Source organism: Pelecanus crispus, chromosome 2 (assembly GCF_030463565.1).
Source record: "Pelecanus crispus isolate bPelCri1 chromosome 2, bPelCri1.pri, whole genome shotgun sequence".
Taxonomy (NCBI): Eukaryota; Metazoa; Chordata; class Aves; order Pelecaniformes; family Pelecanidae; genus Pelecanus; species Pelecanus crispus.
The window spans coordinates 76,345,935-76,365,098 of NC_134644.1; positions in this window are offsets into that span (position 1 = coordinate 76,345,935).

A 19,164-nucleotide genomic window follows, 5' to 3' on the forward strand; every position below is an offset into this window, starting at 1 on the left:
CCAGCTTTATATTGTTAACATTTCCCATGAGTGATGTTCCACTGTGGCAGGCTGATGTAATTACCAGAAGTGAAGTTGTAAGTCCTATTGAAAAGACCAAGAGATTTACTAGTGACTTCAAAGAGGTAAAGATTTGTGTGGATTTGCACGGGGATAGAAAATGCAACGGGTTAGAAAATCAGGTCCTCTAGTGTCTTTAATCTTTTGTGGGCTTTATCCAGACATTTTGGTCTACAGGGGATTTAAATTAAGTTGCAAAGGAGACTTCCTAAACTTTCTATCTGAATGTTATATTATGTGGGTTTTATACTATTAGCTTAAAAAATTGACTTTTTCTAAGCTTTTTGGATTAATGGCTTGTGGACAACTAATGCTGGCTTAGTGTGGGCAAGGAATTTACTTTCATGATGTGGAGATAGACAATGATCTAACAGTGATTTGCCTTTATCCAGGAAATTCACATATATATTAAAGACCAAAGAAAGATCTTGGGACGAACCAGTATATTATCAAAAATGACACATCAGGATAAAGTACACTGGAAAAAGCATTTGAGAGAACTTGTGGTACAAAATATGTTACAGATAGTCACTGTGAAAGTATACAATCAGATGTTTAGACTCTTTTTGGTCCTTTTTCTATATTAAAAGTAATGGTTCTAAAGTAATTTTGCAGATTTGTTCTGAATTATTTACAACTGATCATGTGCCAGGTTTTGTGATTTTTTTTTTTAAATGGAGATCACTCTAAAATGTGAAAGAGCCGTCAACTAAGGCAAAAAAAAAAATCATACTTGTGATTTAACATAACTTGGTGTCCATATGGGTATGGAGCAAAGGGATACATACTCTCAGGCTGTGCACTGTGACAAGACATCCCAGAGGATCCAGTGGTCTGAGGTTCCTCCCTGTTGTTTCACAGCTAAGGTGGGAATGTCACTTCTGTAAAGTAGTATGAGACCCATTTTCAAAAATGCTTAGCATTAGGAAAGATCTCTAAATTGTCTGGACCAAAAAAAGAGATCCTTTTCACAGCAAAGATCACTTCAAAGACAAAAAGCATCTTTTAAAAAAACTTCCAGCTCCCATTCAAGACTTGCCACTGGTCAGCTTTTCCCTCTGGCCTCTAGGTTCCAGCATACTTTGAAAATCCACCATTATAAGAATTTTATGCAGGTCCAGGTCAAACATGGAACAAATTAAGGCATGCTTCAGTAGGCAGATGGCAAACAGCCTTCCGTTAAAAAAAAAAAAGTTTCCACTGTGCCTTGGTTTCCCTCTGTGTTCAACTGGAATAAAGATACTTATTCCACAGCAACATCTGGTTAAAACTGGCTTGCTTTTTAAGACCTCTGGAGAGGAGCCAAGATGGTGGGCTGGGGATGACTGACTATTTACCCTTGAGCAGTAGTGGAGTACTCATGGACTCCAGTATCCTCAAAAGGGAAGGCAGAGAGGACTCAGTAGGAGCTGAATGAGGCATGGGTTTAACACCAGCTGTGGGGCATGATGTCCATCACCTGCCTTCTGTCTTTGAGCCCTTTGCTGGCCCGTCACTGTGGTCTGGGAGTGCTATAGCCAAGGCTGAAGTTAACAGGCAGGGACTACAGGATAATCTAGAGGGACTGTGTATGCAGTACAAAAGGGAATACTTGTTCGTTCTCTTTGCACCCAAAAAAGAAAAGTACTACTCGTGACTTTCTCCCAGCTCAGGCATTTTGTAGATAAAACTGTAAAATTTCTATTCTTTTTGAGTATCATTTCAAAGACATGTATCAACTCTATGACTGTGTCTCTCTTCCTCATAGATATTATATCAGTCAAAGGTGTTGACGCAGAAGAGGACTGTGGTTGGGCATACAGTACATGCCATTCCCTAGGTTAACTTACTCATTGGCCCTGGCTGGCTGAGAAAGAGCAGGAGCAGAGAAACACAGCAGATGACACAGGAGTCCTGGGAATACCATCGCCATTCTTTGCTTGTTCAGACACAAAATTGCCCCTGCAGATGAAGGGTGCCTTGTAGGAATGCTGTTTTAGCCAATATGGGAGAGGTTCCTTATAAAGTGGAATCAGTCTCACGGAGAAATGCCTCCTGCTGTGTAGTGTGAAGGTCCCCAGCTGCTGTTCTGCAGCCAAGATACAGAGCATATGTGGAGAAGTACTGAACCATGTCCCAAGACGACTCTTTGGGCAGTGCTTTGCTGCAAGTACCACCAATTGCTAGACGCTGTTGTGAAAGAAACAACAGTGTTTTGCCAACACCAACATGCAGAGACATTTAGCAGCTTTACTATTTAGCATGATGGAATCTAATCTGCAGCTGATTCACAGAAACATCATTTCATAGTACTTGTCTTCTTCCTTGCCCTGGTCCATTTTATTGTACTTGCTGCTATGCAAAATAATGTCAGCTGTTAACGAGGACACACTGTTTCCACTCAAGGTAAATGAATAGGGAATTTTGATTCTGCCATATTTTCCCTCTGTTTTGCTTTCTCCCCTGAGTGTGGATTACTCTGTCCTTCTCTCAGTTCAGGACAGAGCAAGAATAGTCATATTTCACCATAGTGAGTTCCATGCTCTGCAGCAGCTGTAGCAATGCATGCCTTTGAGGAAAGTTAGAACAGCCTCCCAACTGTTTCTCTAACATTTATACTCTGTATAGGTATACTGCACCTACGATTCTTCTCTGTCATAAGCAACAGCATATAGATGACATAGTGGTCCATTTTGCCCATATACCCTGTCTCCTCCATTGAAATGTCCAGACCTAAGTCTGGAGCTAAGTATCCATAAAAAGTAAAGTGAGGTGTCTCCCTCTGGGCTATTTCCTGGCACGCGCACTAGAAATAGCTTGTGATGAAGAAGAGGTCAACTTTCCCAGAGGCAAATGACTGTGGAAGATGCCAGGCTGAGGTGATTTAGTCTTGTTCATTCAATCACTGTCTGAAGTGAGAAATTTAGTCAGGAGGGTCTGCAGCCACAGGAACCAAGTGTCGTTCTGAGGACTGCACTAGCAATTAACTTGTATTTGCCACATGATGCACAGCTTTGCATAATGGTTATGCATACTGGACAAACTCAGTGGCCAACCTCACCAGTAACAAGCAGTAGACTTCCACACAGTGAGTGTACCCTAGGGTTAGAAAGCAAATTCTGTGACTGGGGAAAAAAAAAAAAAAAACCACAGACAATATGTGAGAAAATATGCTGTTTTGCTATTTTTTTGTTCCAACTGAGAGATGCATTAAGGCTTACTTCACACTGAAATCTAGACTTTGATTCTGCATTTAAGAAATAAAGTTGTTCTCAAATGGATATATGCATGGATAGCAAAGAAAATCTGTCTTAAAAGGCAAGTGAGTGAAATGGCCTGAGTAAATCTATAAAATCATTTGAAATACTAATGAACTCCTGATTTAATTGCAGCTACATTGAAGTCAGCCACCTGCCAGCTTGTAAGCTGTCATTGTGTAAATCTGATATACAGCGTTTGTGAGCTAGCAGAGCTGCCCTGACTTCAGCTTCATGGAAACACTGGCATCAGTGAAGCAATCCCAGTAGGAGATGAAGGTCCAACACTGCAGTCAAACTCCTCCCAGATGTCAGCAGATTTTTTGCCTGTGTTAATTTTGGTCTCATTTAATTTAAAAAAAAAAAAAAAAAAGAAAGGAAAAGTGCCGAAAATAAATGAGTCAGAGTTAGAGACCTGATTTCTCTTGGCTCAGTGCTAGTTTTTCCTGGGTGCAGACACAGATTGCAGTGGTATGCACACCTGAAGTCAAGGAAGGTAGAGCTCACAATGTGGAAAGACTGTAGAGAGGAAGCTCTTGCAGATGTCAGTGTCTTGCTGCAAGGTTGTCCTGGGATAAGCACATGGCAAGGCTTAGTTTCCAGAATAGCCCTTTTGGTAGCTGGGAAATAGAGTAAACCCATCCTGGGCTACTAATGAGGGGCATTTGTTGTGGGAACACCTTCATGGGGCATCTTTGAGTTTTTGCCTTCACAGCCTCACAGACATGGTGTATTGATCACCCACTGCAGGAAATTTAGCCATGACCACTAAATGCAAGATCCATGGGCAAGTTCCCTGCCCCATGCTCCAAGTGAGAGGGACAGACAGGGGATATATAATGCTGCCATGCAGCTAAGTCATGCATCTGTGTGGCTTTTTGCTTTTGCTGGACCTGTATTTTAAGCCACATCCAAGAGCGTGAAGAAAACTATAAAGACCTGGCAAATAGTCAGCAGAGGTTTCCAAGAGGGATGTCCACCTTTAAGAACACCCACCTGCGAATGCACTGGAGCGCTGCTGGACACTAAATACTGCCCTGCCATGATTCTCCAGCACTGGAAACAGAGCGCTAGCATGTTGTTCAGATTAACTCTGGATTAGCTACCTACGACTGTGCAATGCTAACAGAAGTGGCTTTGCATGGGCTGAATTGTTCACTCGCCTGTTGCCCAGGCAGTCTGAGCCCTTCCAGACATGCTGCATCTCCAGTACTCTCAGATCATAAACGCTGTCAGTAGGGTGCTAGGGAAGTGCTGAAAATAAGTTCTGGGAAAACATGTGAAACTGTTGAAGTCCTAGGTATAATACTGACATGGCAGCATATATTGCAGATCCTAGTAGCATCAAATCTTCTAGAGTATGTTGTTCATGATGTCCGGGTTAAGCCAATCACTTGATTTGGGGCCAAGGAAGACCCTGTGGGGAGAGGAATATTGCTTTCTTCTGTGGTGTGTGAGATACAACCTGCTTCCTAGGGCTATTTCAGACTTTTAAGTAACATTTTTCCTGCTGCATCACTGTTTCTGGACATGGGCTTCCCATGGGTCTCTTCTTCTCCCTTTACATACAATATTATTTGTACTGGCTCTCAGTCTTTACCATAGGTCTTAATTTGTCAGAGGATATTAGGAAACTATTTTGAAGCCTTGAACAGTCAGTGGCATGTGGAAGTGATGCTCTAGGGCCCTGTTGAGATTAAACATTTACTGCTTGGCTTGTTTGTGATGACAGGGACCTGGCTGGTCTTCTCTTCCTATGCAAACTGGCAAAGCTCTGCATTTCAGCAGAGCCAGGAAACCAGCCCTGTCGGCACCACTCCTCATTTGTAGTGAGAAGCAGCTTAGCCTGAGAGCACACGGTCTCAAAGCAGCACAAAAATGCCAGCACAAATCCTCCAGCACAAAACTCTCTGATGAGCTCCACTACAGGAGATCCTGATAATACCAGTGAGAGGACTACTGAGTGCATGCCTTGTCTTCATGGGCCCTGGAAATGGCATTTAATGAAGGTGGGCATTCCCTCCCTCTCACTGCGCAGATGAGCGTTTCATAGGCAGCACAAATAAAAAGATACACATCTAGGCACTCAGAAAGATATCTGACAAGATAGGAACATACAAATCATCTGTCACCCACCCCTCTTTCCCTAGCCCTGGTGCACAAGGCACTGGCAGTTAGCAAAGTGAGGACAGACACCATGTGAGTCATAAGCATCACTGCACTGGTTTTATTGACAACATTGCCTCTCTGCCTGTGCACTAGGGTCTCCTCAGGCTGCTGTGGGTATTTGCTGCTGTGCTAGGCTTTCATTAGACTCCCTACCCTAGCTCTCCTAAATTGTTAGTGCATAACAATTAATGGAGCTGTCTATGTTGCTTTTGAATTTTGTAATATTTGTACTATTAGCTGGCTGCATCTATCTTGTACTTGACAAGCTATCAACCAGTGTCTTTAGGGATAGCGATGTCTAAGGACAAGGAATAATACTTTTTTGGAGCAGAGCACTCACCTCAGCAAGCTTGCCTTTGCTCTCCTTTCCAAAACCTCCCAGGTGTGGACTCTATCCTATTGCCTGCCTGTCCTGGTTTCTGCTGGGATAGAGTTAATTTTCTTCCTAGTAGCAGGCGTAGTGCTCTGGTTTGGATTTAGTAGAAGAATGTTGATGTTTTAGTTGTTGCTAAGTACTGCTTATGCTAGTCAAGGACTTTTCAGCTTCCCATGCTCTGCCAGGTGCACAAGAAAATGGGAGGGGGCACAGCCAGAATAGTTGATCCAAACTGACCAGAGGGCTATTCCATACCATATGACATCATGCTCAGTATACAAGCCAGGGGGAGTTGGCCAGGGAGCAGCGCTCGCTGCTCGGGAGCTGTCTGGGTATTGGTTGGTGGGTGGTGACAATTGCATTGTGCATCACTTACTTTGTATATTATTATTACTATTATTATTTTATTGTTATTATTATTATTATTACTATTTTACTTTATTTCAATTATTAAACTCTTCTTATCTCAACCCAGGAGTTTTTCTCACTCTTAGTCCTCTGATTCTCTCCCCCATCCCATCGGGGCAGAGGGGTGCTTAGTTGCTGGCTGGGGCTAAACCACGACACTGCCATTCCCAAGAAATGAAATTCATCCCACCACATCCAGGCTCCAAAGCACAGTGACACAGCAGCTTTGAGTAGGGATTCATGCAAGGAATTATATTGGACAAATGACCGGCTGTGTTCACCTCTGTTTTACACCATGTTTACTCTACAATGGGTTTTGATTGTTCTTTCACCCGTGAGTCAATGTAGCACATACGGTCATATGTGTGCACGCTAACAAATTGACTTCTAGCATCCACCATGCACTCTGCAGATTGCAAAAACACATTGGGAACTACATTGCAGGTCTGTGGGTAGAACCTAGCAAAATGGTCTATGATATTTAAACCACCATAAAATACTCCTTGATGAGCTTGTATCTGACACACTATTAGATATTACATCAATTTACGAAGCAGAAGTTTTAAGACAAACAAAAGAAAGTGCTTTTCTCACACAAGCATAACCAAGCTCCAGAGCTCCTTGCCACTCCAGAATTTGTGACAGCCAAAGGTATAATGTAGTTCACAAAAAACCAAAGTCTTGGAAGATGCATCCTGCTATTTAACCATAAACTGAATTGATTGAAGGTAGAAGCATCCCACCATGGGAGGCGGATAGCTGTGTGCTTGCCTGGTTCTATACTCGTTCCCTGAACATTTGCTGCTGGCCACATGAGTGGGTAGACTAACTGCATGAAACAAGTCTGTGTCCTTATTTTATAGCCATCTTCCAGGTAAAATACAACCCAGAGTGGATTCTGACTGCTTCTTGTTACTGATATCTCATTACTTGCCTTGAAGGTGATCTGTGTGTGAAGCCAACAGAACTGTGGTATACAGGGATGCCCTCTGGTCATGTTGGGGTTTTAAGCTAAATATCAACTCAAGCAATATGTTTTACCCTTATATACCAAGTTTCCCCTAGTAAGTTCAACTGGAAAAAATGCTTCACATTACACTGTTAAGCAGACCTTACTGCAGCAGATTAGCTACCACGTCGTGTTCAGAATAAGTCACCAATTGCAATGATAGGCAGTCAGCCCTGTACACACATGTAATCTGTGTTATTTTGGAAGCAGCACAGAAAAAGCCGAAAACCAGACAGTTATTATGATGGCTGTATGCCAAAAGGCTCACACTCAAATTCAGGCTGTCCCAGCTAATAATGTTTTTTTCCCCTATTGCTCTGAGGGTACCTATGTGCCTTTCTGGATTCAGCACTCCAAGTGGAACTTGATCCGGGTGAGAGCAGGGAGGTGGAGGTGAGCAGGGTGCTTTCTGCTCCTCCTCAAGGCTGTTGCATCATGGCCTTTGAGTCAACACGTTTCAGACCTCCCACAGAGAGAAGAGCTGGCTCTTTACCTGTGCAAGCCCCAGCATAATAACTTTGGGTAGCTTTCCCCAAGGCATTTTTCTGAGGTCATACATGACAGTCACAAATATTTCCCAGATTACCCAATCTAGTGGAAGGCTGTTGTGTGTTGGACAAAGAATTTTTTTTATTCTTTAAATTACTGTAAGGCAGAAGTTAGGTAAAAGACAATCATGCAAAGTGATGTCTGAGTCACTTGACCATGACTTCTTGCATTAAAAACCAGAAACACCGAAGGAGAATCCCACTTCTGCTTCTCCCTTTTAGTACCATGAGGCTCTTCTTGCAACACCAGCTAAGCAAGCAGTTTTCTGGGGACCTTCCTGAGATGGGGGAATCCCTGAAGCAGGTGGAAGAAATTTCTGTGTTGTGAGCCTTATGCACCATGGGGGGGGGCGGGAAGGAGGTTTGGAGGAAGTATTAAACTACCTGGAAACATAGTAGCAGAGAGCTTTGCTAACTGGTACAATTTAGAACAGGATTGAGGATACTCTAGGGGTGAAAGAGAGAACTAGAAAGCTTTGACTAGGTCCCTGATTGTACATATAAGCTATCCACAAGGAGATTGTGCTGACATTTCTTGGGAGGGACTGTTAGCTAGTGAAAAGTCTCAATTTCTGACAAAGTAGCAAAAAAACCCAGTGGATGTGCTGCTTGCTTGCAGAAGACCACATATAGCAGCTGTTTCAACCACGCAGGTGAGACTAACAAGGTACCTGAGCTCCGTATTGACAGCTAACAGGTTTCTCAGAAATATCTCAACAGAGCAGAATGACAACAAAGCACTGAATGTGTGCAAGGCTCTTGTATTTGCCATTAGCACAGGATAACACTCCCACCAACATTTGTTGAAACTTGTATCCTTGATCAAGAATGACATCTTGTCATTTCTGCAAAGGAACAAAATTCCTCTGGTGAAGAATTTGAAGTTTAAGCAAAGCCAAAATTGCTCAATGACATTAATAGGGCCCAGGCTGAGCTTTCATGCTGAAATAGCAATAATTCAGGGGAAAAAAGTAGTAAGTTAAGAAAGCAGCCAGGAGGCCCCAGAAGGATGTAAACTATGCAAGTCTCTGTTCTCCCAGTTAGCACCTTGTTCCAACTCTTTTCTGTTTCTTCTCTGCCTCTTGTTTTCATGTAGTTACTTTCTGCTAGGATAAATCCAGTTGACACAAGAAGGTATAAGCATTCTTCCATGTTTGTGGTGCAGGGCACAAATGACCTCTTACAGTGTGGGCCAGGTATGTACTTAGCTGATGCTCAAATTATGCGAGCTTTTCTACAGAGCAGAAAAAACTGGATAACTAAGCATAGGCCCCTTTCTTTTGTTACTACATTTCTTGTTCCAGGAAAGCATCCATTGATTTCATCATGACTTCTGCTAAAGACTGAATCCATATGGACTGTGGAACAGGGTCTTAAAGAAGGGGAATGAATATATTCGTTCTGGTGTTCCTAATAAATACCTGTGGCTGTGATACTGTCTGGTTGCAGAAGCTAAACACATCTGAAGTTGGTTTATTTAAGCTTCCCCGTGTGAATCCCCACTGTTACTGTGTATAAATCAGGGAGACATGGTTGAATCCTTGGCAAAGAACAGACCCCCCAAAACAGGGTAAATTTCAAATAACCCCATTGTTGCTCTTGGGCGGACAGACAGGAATGGTAAAATATGTTTCTGATGAAGAAGCGTTGATTTTCCTTCTAAAAATAAAGCTAATACAATGGATCCCAGGTATATTTCTGTCTTCTGTACTTCAACTACTCTGCTTTAGTGATTTTATAAACCCTCTGGTCACCAGTAAGTTCGTGCTACAGCTGGGAAAGCGCCTGAATCCTGGTCCAGATCTAATCTAAAGAATAACTGCAAGTAACATTCTGAGACACAGAACATTTTCCTTCAGTGAACTGATGCTCAGGTCCAATGCACACAGTTTTTATGCACAAATATATATATATATATGCGTGTAAGTATGTATCAATACATACAAATGTATTTATGCATGTGTTTGTGGTTAGGTACATGCTCTGCACATTTTCTTGACAACACTGGTTTCCACTTAAGGGCAGCATTTCAACAAAGTATAATTATTTTGTTATGGAGATTCAGATCACTGTTGCATAGGAAGGGAAATAAAACCAAAAGCTAGTCCTCCTCACTTCCCCTAGCAAGAAGATTCTCACGTTTGAGGCTTCTGACAGGAGGAAGTTATTAGGAATTGTCTTCCAGGCAGATCTCATATCTGTGTTTGGCTGTCCTTACAGTAAGCAGGCTCGCGGCTCAACTGATCGGCACAGCCAAGTAATTTCGTCAGCCTCACTTCAGACAGCAGGAGACAAGGAAACAGTTGGGCCTTCAACCAGCCCTGGTGTTTCAGTCCAAACTCATCTGGGACATGCCCATCAAACACATCCTGGAGAAACAGTGATGAGAAACAGGTCTGAGTCTCCCCTGCTATGGCCCTTACCAGTATTGTGGTATCATAGGTCTGAGTCAGCTGTGTAGAAACCTGGGGCTGGATATGAAAAGCTTTCTTTTTCACCTTGCTCGAGCAGGCATATGTCAGCATGCAATGTGTAAAACTGGAATGTCACAGGCATTACATATGCACCTTCTTAAAGGTTTTTATCAATGTAAAAGCCCTCACTGCTAGAAAAAAAAGCCATTTTAATTGACATCTTGGATTGTTTTGCTTCAGCGATTCTCTGCTCTCAGTTTGACTTTTTTGTATCAATTTCAGGTGCATCAAAATAGTATATTTCATTCTGGAATAAGAGCTTTCCTCCTACTTTGAGAGGCCTTTTTTTTCTTGGTTAGTGCAAGCCTCTCAGAAATGTAGTAGTGGTGTGAATGAATCCTCTTGCCTGTGAACCTAGAGTCCTTGTTCAGCTGTAGACTATAATAAACTGATTTTGGAGTTTTGTTCTCCAGTTTTGCATGTAGACTGGCTCCCAAGCTCCCTATATTTAGTGACTCACCTAAAATGTCCGTAGGCGAGCTCATAGATTTTTATCACCAGTGAAGAGTTGTGGTGTTTTCCAAAAAACTGCTGATCTACATACAATAATCTGGGCCTGTATATCCAGAAGAGTTCTCTTTTGGCAAGAAAGAGTACAGTGGAAACCAAACAGTGGCATTAGAAATAATTTCATTTACATGATACTACATGAGGTCCAAGCTGAAGTGAGAAAGAATTAAACTGTTAACCCAATAGCTCTTCATCAGACTACATAGACTGGGTTAATGATCTCAGGGAAGGACAGTAACTCACACTTTATTTCCTACAGATTATAGAGACATCTTTTAACACCGAGTCATTTTTTCTCCAAAAATTATGGGTAGCCCAAAGCTAACGCCCTGCAGTAGCAGGCAACCTGCCAGAGGAGTGCCAAAGGGTGGCCAGATTTTGAGCAATGCACAGCAGGGCCAGCAATCAGCTGCGAGTCACTGTATTTTGCAACTAGCATCTATGCGAGATGGCAGCTTTTAGCTCCCCGCTTCTGCTCAGCTTTGGATTTGGTGGGAGCCAGCAGCTGCTGCACACAGGCAGACAGTGCACTGCTGCTGCTAAATCTCAACCCGTGCTTTGTTTGGTGGTGTTTTTCCTCCAGGTAAGACAGCAGCTCCTGCTGCACATGCAGTGTCTCTTGGCATACCTGACTTCCAGCCAGAAAGGAAATCTACAGCCCTGTGTATCACTTTGCAGAAGCTACTGATTTGTGCTCTTATCTGTTATCTCTCTTCATCATTTCCAGACTCAGTCATGCACAGGCAACGTGATTTATATAGCTCAGTGGAATGAGTTCATTTATATAAATGAGATTCCCCGTTATCCACATTTCCTTACCACGTGTCACCGTGGTCGTTCTTTAGAAAGAAGGAATCTTCCAACATATCTTTGATGATAAGAAAAGGCTCCTTGGTCTGTCTTTGTCTCTCACACACACACACACTCATTTGTCTGTTGCACATTCACACACTCATCTCCTCCTCTCTCTCCCTCTTGCATGCTCTTGCACCCTCCTGGAGGTTCTGCTTTCTTCATGTACATTGGTACACAAAACACAATCAGACAAAAGACTTGTATGCACTAATTAGCCTGGCTGATTTTTACTTGGTCTGGAGAGTCTTAAAACCTGAAAAGGCATTGAATATCAACAGTGTGGCACTTTATCCAACAGGGGAATATTTGTTTTCATAGGTAAGCTACCCAGTACCAGCAGTCCTGACCTGCCTGGCCATGGGGTGAATTGAGATGCAAGAAAACACTACTTTCCCAAGAACAGGCACAGGTTATCTTTTCTTTAACCTTCCAGTTTGTTTCCCCTACTTGTTTGTTTGGGTTATTTTACCCTCTCCCCTTTTGAGGTGTGTTTCTGGTTCAATGCCCCTGTAAAGGCCAGAAGAATTAGCACTGTTGAAAGAAATCCAGTACTGAATTGCCCTTGTGTTGTCCGGACTTTGTTATGGCTTCAGTTCATTAAAACCAAGAGATGGACAGCTGGAAGAGAGAGAGACCAGCTAGAGGGGGGCACTCAGGGCTGGACTATGGCAAGTCTTCTTTAGGGGCCAGACCTGTTTTCTTTTGAAAACAACATGATGAAAAGCCCACAGCTGTGAAATGGGAGGCTGAGTAGAAAATGACATATTGCATGCAAGCTGGAGAAAGAGCATTAGATGCTCCGTGCCCTAATTTTCCTAAGCGTCTCATCTCCAGTTCCCATCGGCACTGCAGCTCAGTCTGCAGATGGGTACTTTGCATCCCTGCCTCACTTCTCCAGTTCTCTGACCTCCTCCACACACCTCCCAGTCCTCTTATGTCCCCGAAGAGTGACCTCGACAGGTTCCATCACTGATGTGCTGGGCTGCCCGCAGTTCCTGCCAGTTGTGGGCATCCCCGAGGGCCCGTGGGCAAGAGTGTTTCTCAAGGTGGAATCCAGTTTTCATGCCTTCGCTGCCTCTATCCCAAATAGATGGGCAAGGCACAGGATGAAGACTTCAGTAGGGGAGAGATGGTACTCTCCCAAAAAGTGCAAAAGAGAGATGCAGCCAGCTGAGAAAAAGGGGGAGGCAAGACTGAACCCTTAGTTCGCCTCATTTTCTCAGAAAACTGAGATCTTCAGAAAGCTGAATTTTGCATAGCTATTCCAAATCAAACTTCCCAGGTCTCGCTGGTCTACTTAAGCAAAATTATCAAGACAAACTAAAATAGGAGTCCTTGAGGCACAGTAGCAATAAAGTGACTTTTTCCTATCAGTTCTCTAAAAGCTTGCTGTCGCTGCACTAGTAATTGCAACAAGGGAGAGGATCATTGTAACAGGCTGGCCTATTTTTAACAACAAACCAGGACTGCAACTTTTCTCCCTTCTCTGTTCTCAACTGTTACTTCTCTTTCCTTTCCCTCTCCCTACATTTAACCATTTCATTACTGAAAAAGCAGGAAAAGAGTAGCAAAATAATATAGAGGAAACAAATGACATAGGCGAAGTTCCTGAAAGAAAAAGGTCTGTTTCTTCCTTTTCATCAGAAAAATCCAGAAATGCTTTGAAAGCCAAACTTTGGGGCATCTTTGTTATTTCCCAAAGAATCCAGTACCTGATAAAAAGTGTTTTGTCTGAAAATCGTGCACCAGCTCTGTTAAATACACCACTGAAAATAAGTTCTGTACCTTGTAAATATGTATCTGCTAAACAACATACCTTATGAATAACTCAGTGCGATGGAATACTCCTGTATTTGGAGGGAAACATTCATCAAAATTCTTTTGAAGTTATTTCTGTCTGGTCTGTCAGAGTTTATTAAGCTGTTTCCTAGGCTCTTCATCAAAGAGAAACCATATAAAATATTATTTTAAAATAGCTACTTATTAGGAAGAACAGATGGTGCATTCCTATACCACAAAATTGCAAAATTTTAGGAACCTTGAATATCAGGTTCTTGAGTTGTAACTCATTTGCACTGGGAACTTAGTTAATAAGTCAGAAAAAACACATTCAGAATACTGCAGAACTGTAAAAGAAGCGAGTGCTGACACATTGAATAAAATGCGTCTATTTTTATGTCAAGTCCTGATAACAGTACATTCTTTCATTTTCAAATATGAGAAGAAAAATAACTCAGATCTTTCCAGACTTGGCCAAGGCACCTGATTCACAATGGAAAATATTTTTGCGTCTTATGTCAGCATTACTTTGTTCTGAATTAAGGGCTGTGGTACTGAAATCTTTCTTTTACGATAGCATTGCTTTCTCACCACTTCTCTCTTTCCCATAACAGCATCGTGTGTTGGAGATGCAATACAGAAGCGTATCCGTTCACCCAGCTTTGTACATCAGTTTTCACCTATGTCTGAATGCAAAATTACATAATGAAATGTATGTTTTGTGATGCAACCCAGTGAAACCCTGGAGGAAGAATGTGAGCCTGAAACCAAATTTCCCAAACAAATTAGTCTGAGTCAGACTTTGTAATTGAAATATTACCAGAAAAATGGTTATATATATCTAAGGTGTCACTGCAAGCATTTAAGGACCAAGGCTGAAGACTCAAGTCTCCCTTTCAAATTAACTGACTATCCCTGTTACTAATTAATATCTGGAACCGAATTGCAAACTTTTATGAATGTGTTAGCAAAAGTAAGTTCTTGAAAGATAAACTGGTAAAGTGGGAAACAGAGAAGTATCAACACAGAAGAAATGGTGGAATTACTCAGACAAGAATGGAAGGTTTTGTACCAGCAGCTGGAAAAGAGTGACATAAATTCTTAGCGATTGTGCACTTCACCAGGAGCTATAAACAGTGGGGCTGGGTCTGTCTAGCTCTCCCCATGACTTTGCAGCCCAGTTCAATGAATTCTTGAAGCACCTATGAAAAGTCTTCTCTGATACTTTTTGGCACAGGTTGAAGTCCCACTGGAGTCAATGTGGCTTGAAGAGTACAACAAGTGCAGGGCTTGCTTTTAAGACACTGCAGACTTTGTACCTCTGGCTTTCAACTAATGCCCTGGTTGGGACCAGGCATTACTCAGAACCTTAAAAGAAATCTGCTTCCTGCAAAATTTCCAGATTGATATGTTTTCTGTGTAATGTGATGCTTTAGTCCCATTATTTACAGCCAGCACATATCTGTAGCACCTTGGACTTCTCATAACACCTCTGGTATCTTCATGTGCAACTCCCATGGCCTCCCTGTCTACCTTTCTCTTCTGCTCTTTCCCATAGTCATAAACATTTTGGAAATTGGGTTGGTTGGGCATGAATACTGACAATGGTTTTTATCCCTCTAATCACCATCTGTGGCTTTTAGTGTTAGTGTCACCACTAACATGGGAGGTGCTAGAGGATGATGCCTGACCAGAAATCTCACTTCTAGCAAGTGCCATCCTTACTGTTATTCTTCATTCAAGTCTACAGGCATTGCCTCAACCTTTTCAACAGCCACCGAGTAACACAGTTCCCTGTACCTCAGAAGAGTTCCTTGTGTCATTGCAGTGCGGTGAAACACAAACATGGGTCCCCATGAACTTGAGGGCTGCATTTCTACCAGGTAAACTGCTCATTAAACAAACAGGAGATAAGCTAAGCTTGCCCCATCTTTGCAGCTGTACACAAGTCTCTGGATTAGGACACAAGTCAACAAAAGTTTATGTGTGCTTGTTCATAAGAACACAAGAGAGAGACTATTGTCCTCTCCCTTGTTTTCATCTGCAGTGAAAGGTCAAGATCAATTTAGAAGTTATCTGTATCTTGATCATCTCGTCCATTGAAGAGGAAAGCAACATTTTAGTTTATCCAAAGTAACAGTAGACACACATCTCACATGTGATTGGCTGTATAACAGACCCGAGGAGAACACTTTTTTGCCATTACAATAGTTTTTTACAGCAGCTGGCAGTACCCTCTGTTGTCAAACAGTAATGAGAAATCAATTCAAATCAAGCTGGCCCCATCTCACAACTTTGTTCTCTATCTTCAGCACAGAAATTCACTTAATCTGGTTTCACTGAGTACCCACCCGGCTCAAAGCTAGCATAACTGTTCACTGATATCACCTAGATATTTCAGGGCAGAGCATGGTGGGCCTGGACCTGCTTGGTCCTCATGTTTGATACCAGTCTGGAAACTTCAGCTGACCCATCCTGACTTCAATTTTCTCACCAGCCAAACTCACACTGAAATAGGGCTTGAACTAGTTCTGCCAAGGAATGCCAGTGCTGTCTAAATGATCTGACTTTCTGATTGTAGTCACACATGACATTCATTCACAAGGTTTCTTCAAACTGGGAGTGAGTACTATGAGAACTGATCTTCAGTGAGATTCTGGCATGTACTCCGATGCTATTGAGAGCAATGGCTTCAGTGCTGTTTCTACATCCTTTCTAACCACACTGAAATTACCACTTTCGGTTTCTACATCCTTTCTAACCACACTGAAATTACCACTTTCCAATCATTTTATTTTTGATCTGTGTCCTTTAATTATTTTACTCTTCCCCTTTTTTCAGGGCAGAAGATTTCCAATGAAAGATTGTCCTGGAAGTGAACAATATAAATAACATCATCTGGGTGTGACAGGCTCTCCAAATAGCTGACTAAGTAAGAAAAGAGCATGAAGAAATTTTCCTTTTTCTTTTTTTTTTTTTTTTTTTTTTCCAGTATGGTAATCAAAACTAGTCATCTCTTCCTCCTGAGTCAGCCCAGCTATGTGAGGGTGGTAGGCCGGGCTGCAGGAGCTAGCCTCATTTGACATTTCATGGGAATCAAATTCTCTTCAGCTTAGCTTCTCTCTTGCTTCTTTCTTCCCTCTGTCTTATTGCCTCCTCAGGATATCCTAGAGTTAATTCATGGTAATTAAGCCTGTCCTAGAAACCCAGCTTAAGAAAATACGTTTATCCTGCCAAGAGCTTCCATTATGCTATTTTCTTCACCACACCTTCAGTTTATTGCATAGCTATTATACAGTGCATCTTGGTCTTGCTTACCTCTTGGAACATATTGCAAGATTATTATTTATCTATGGGAAAACAATTGATAAATAGCTACCCCATTATTCTTCTGTGAGAAATTCATATTTTCCGTAAGAAAATTAGATACTGAATACAGTGGGCCTCAAAACATTTCCATATTTAATTTGAGGGTTGCATCCCTCAAATGCTACTTCATGAAGATAAGGTGGTTGTGGTCCTAACTTCTTCTCTGTGACTGCCATCCCTCCATAGGCTCCTTCACAAGGTCAAGGGAGAAGGCCAGATGCCTCCAGAGGAAATATCCTCTCAGTTCAGGTGCATCAGTCAGCTATGTAAATTAAGTAGGATTAAACTAGGCAGTTTTTTCCCACTGTCTCTCCACATTGCCAGTAGATCCTTCCTGCACATTTACCCCACTGTCCTATTTCTGGCTTCTCCGTATCAACCTGTCCTCCTGGCCCATGCCTACCTTTCATCATATATAGATGACATAATGTTTTGGGAGCCATCTCATTTCCTTGGAGAAGATCCCCTAGACTCTTTGGACTTAATCATTTCTCCTAAAATTAGGCCAGCTGTATGTTTCCTCTGCTCCACCCTCATTGCTTGCTTAGTGGATGTTGACTAATCTGAAAGTGTGTCCAGTTTTTGGCCCCTCAGTACAAGAAGGACATTATGGTGCTGGAGCATGTCCAAAGAAGGGCAACGAAGCTGGTGAAGGGTCTGGAGAACAAGTCTTATGAGGAGCAGCTGAGGGAACTGGGATTGTTCAGCCTGGAGAAGAGGAGGCTGAGGGGAGCCCTTATCGCTCTCTACATCTACCTGAAAGGAGATTGTAGTGAGGTGGGTGTTGGTCTCTTCTCCCAAGTAACAAGTGATAGGATGAGAGGAAATGGGCTCAAGCTGCGTCAGGGGAGGTTTAGATTAGATATTAGGAAAAATTTCTCCATGGAAAGGATAGTCAAGCATTGAAACAGGCTGCCCAGAGAGGTGGTGGAGTCAGCATCCCTGGAGGTGTTCAAAAAATGGGTATATGTGGCACTTTGGGACATGGTTTAGTGGGCATGGTGGTGTTGGGTTGGTGCTTGGACTGATGATCTTAGAGATCCTTTCCAACCTTAATGATTCCTAGTTTTCACTTTCATCAAAAAATAATCCAGCCAGCAAGCCAGGAAACATGAAATTATTACTCTACCCTTAATTGCTTTCAGTGGTGGACTTGGTAGTGTTAGGTTAATGGTTGGACTGGATGATCTTAAAGGTCTTTTCCAACATAAACGATTCTATGATTCTATGATTCTGTGCTTCTAAACCCTTTACTCAGCTGGGAAGCATACTGGTACTTCAGGGTGAATAGCGCCCTGAGAATAAATTGCTCAGTATTGGATTGCCACTAAATTAAAACCAGGCTGAGGACTTTGAGCTGATCACCCTGCTCTGCTCATCTCAGTGCATTCTTGTTGCCCTTCCTGTTTTGGAAGGCGGTTCCTCGTTGGGAGTTTCATGGGACCCTTAGAATCAGAAAGTAACTTGCAACAAGAAGCTGTACAGACTGAGTGTTTTCAGTCTCATTTCAATCTTGCATTGTTCCTACCACTGTCTTGTTGCCCTTTCAAGGTGTAGTTCCCTAGAGTACACAGCGATTAAGGCTGTCTTCCAGACCTAGTTTCAGAAACCATATTTTTGAGGTAGATTTCTCTTTTCCTCCCGGGCTGTAAACTTACACAAGTTTCCCGTCAGTTTCCTACACAAGCTGGTGATGTAAAGTAATCCCCAAACCCTTTTTCACTTTACAAAAAGTTTCAGTTCTCCCTCCAGTGGAAGACTGCACATCGCATCTAACTCCATTCAATATTAATTAAGGAACTTTTTCATGTTTATTTCCCAGCCCTAAGGCCTTCCTGTGGCCTGAAGAAAGATTTCTCCATGGAACACCTGCACATTACCCAGGCTGATGGTTTGGAGAACTTCCAAGGTTGGTAAGGCAGTGAAGAGCTAGGCTGGACAAGAGCAGGATCTCATTGTATAATCCACGTGCATGTGCCATTTCCTCCACTCAGTTACAGCTAACTACACTTAATAACATCTCAGTTATTTCTTTCTGGAATGGATGCTGTGATTCAGTCCAAGTGTCTCTCAGTCTGGAGGTCACCAGAGGAGAATTTCACTCTTAGGGAGCAGCTCTTCTGCCTGTGGTGAGGACAAGCCTTGGTGGCCAGGCCCCAGACAGCTTTGGAGTCACCACATTGAACTGCATTAACAAAACCTCGCATTTGTGTACAAGCTTTCAGGGGAGAACGGAAAGCGAATCAGTCAGCACCTCCTATTGTTCCAGCCTCATGCATGCACTTGCGTTGTGCTGTTCCATTTTTCTAATGAGCGCTCTCTCATCAGAATAATCAGGCACAGGAAAAGTGATTGTACTGAAAGACAAGAT